This window comes from Palaemon carinicauda, chromosome 39 (assembly GCF_036898095.1).
Source record: "Palaemon carinicauda isolate YSFRI2023 chromosome 39, ASM3689809v2, whole genome shotgun sequence".
In the NCBI taxonomy this organism is placed as follows: Eukaryota; Metazoa; Arthropoda; class Malacostraca; order Decapoda; family Palaemonidae; genus Palaemon; species Palaemon carinicauda.
Window position 1 is genome coordinate 33900648 of NC_090763.1, and position 2500 is coordinate 33903147.

The following is a 2500-nucleotide window of genomic DNA, read 5'->3' on the forward strand; positions in this document are numbered from 1 at the left end:
AAGTGATGCAAAATCAGAAAAAGGACAGACAAGGAAGTAAGACGTGAAATGTAAAGAGAGCATCACTAGGTCTGCGAGAGAAAAAACAGACACAGCAGTGGGGGTAGATAATGTATACATCGTGTCTACATACCAGATTGCGGAGACAACAGCAAAGATAGCACAGATACAACCTAATGACAGCACCGATACGCAAGATGAACCAGAGACAGCTAACAGTAAGATGATAGAAGCTGGAAACAGCACCAGTACACAAGAAAAATCAGAGACTGAAGTAAACGTTCAGGAAACTGCAGACTAAGATAAGTCTGAAAATGAAGGCACAGTGACCAAGGATGAAGAAAGTAACACACCAATGAAGAACTCTGGTAGGCCTACACTGACTGATATAGACTACAGTGATCCAGCAACATGGACTTAGCCATGATGATCAGTTAAGGCAGCAACTAGTGCAACATGGACCCATGCAGATATTGGATATCAGGTTTCCAAGAGATAAAAACCAGAGAAAGTTTTCGAGATTCCATTATCAAAGACATTTACCCAAAGGAGAAGTTATGCACCAAAAGTGACTACAAGATTCAGTGTCAACTGATTCTGTAATGTGTTTCTGTTGCAAGCTGTTTGGCTTGAAACGCATTTCTTCACTTTCTAGTATTGGATTACGAGACTGGAAAAACTTGTCATCATTACTGTCATCACATGAAAAATTACCTGATCATATGGACAATGTGGGAAAGTGGAAAGAGCTTGAGCAGCGTTTGAAGAAACACAAAACAATAGAACAAAATAGATGATGAAACCCGGTGTGCAAGAGAAAGAGTTGAAAATTATTGGCAACAAATCTTGTAACGACTTATTGCCTTAGTAAGGGTACTTGATGTGCAGAATCTCTCTTTTCGAGGAACAAATGAAAAATTGTACAGTGCAGGAAATGGAAATTTTTTAAAGTTTGTAGAACTAATGGCATTGTTTGATCCAGTTATGAGTGAAAATCTGCGGATGATAAGGAATGAAGAAACATGTACATTACTTAGGAAAAAACATTCAGAATGAATTGATAGACATATTAGCAAATGCTATTAAGGAAGAAATTCTGAGAAATGCACGTGCTGCAAAATATTTTTCAATAATTTTGGACAGCACACCTGACGTGAGTCATATGGAGCAAATGACAGTCATAATCAGGTTTGTTCAAGTTGATGAAGATAATGCTGTGATAGCTGTGAGAGAACATTTCTTGGGTTATGTGCCACTACAAGAAACCACTGGTGCATTCATGGCTGAAACTATTCTGGAAGAGTTCAAGAAAATAGATCTGTGCATTGACAACTTGCGAGGTCAAGGTTATGATAATGGCAGCAATATGAAAGGCAAGCACAATGTGTAGAGAAGAAAATCCTTCAAAGAAATCCCAGGGCGCTGTTCGTGCCATGCTCAGCACACGCATTAAATCTTGTGCTGAATGATGCAGAAAGTTGCTGCTTAGAAGCAACTAGTTTTTTCGGCCTGATACATAAGCTCTATGTATTCTTCTCGGCCTCAAATCATCGTTGGGATGTACTGAAACGTCATGTACAAAGCTTAACAGTAAAACCTTTGATTGAAACACGATGGGAGAGTCGGATAGATGCACTAAAACCCATCCGTTATCCAATTGGTGACATATATGATGCTCTTACTGAAATGGCAACAGATTCTACTCTCCTTGGATCTTAATTTTCAATATAATTCACGATTCAGCCAAAGAATCTGATTCATCTTGATTTAATTTATAAATAAAAAAAATCTGAAGTTAATAGAATTATCATCGGCGATATTAAGGGCGTCCGTAACATAAATGGTCTCTTCACCGACAATCTCCCAATTTTCCCAATATCTCATTTTCATCCTCCACGCTTATTTGTACCAACTTTTACCATATTTTTTTTTAATTTTATATATATTTTACTATTCATCTGCATAATAGGATTCATCTGGATCAATTTCATGAACTCAAAATTTTGATCATTTATGGAGTTGTCGGCGGCGAAATGGCCGTTACCAAAATGGTCTCTTCACCGATGATTTAACTATAATTTTCTTCCTCCGCTCTTATTTGTATTATATTTTCTCCATTTTCCTTATATTTTATGATTGATCTGTAGAATATGATTCATCTGGATGCAATTTATAAATTTATTATGGGATTATCGTCGGGGAAAAGGCCGTCGATCTACCATCTATCAACCGTTAGCTTGAAACTCTCATGACGTCTTAACGTGACATTTTTAAAGTTTCATGTATAATTTTGGTATCTTTGCAAATCATTAACCATTTATTATGTTGATTTACGTAATTGTGGATATTTTGCACAAAATAATTACCTTCGCTAACGAAGCTAAATTAGCTTCATCTATTATTATTATTATTATTATTATTATTATTATTATTATTATTATTATTATTATTATTTTTATCTATTTTTTTCCAATCCAATCGTTGTGGTGGTTTTGGTAAC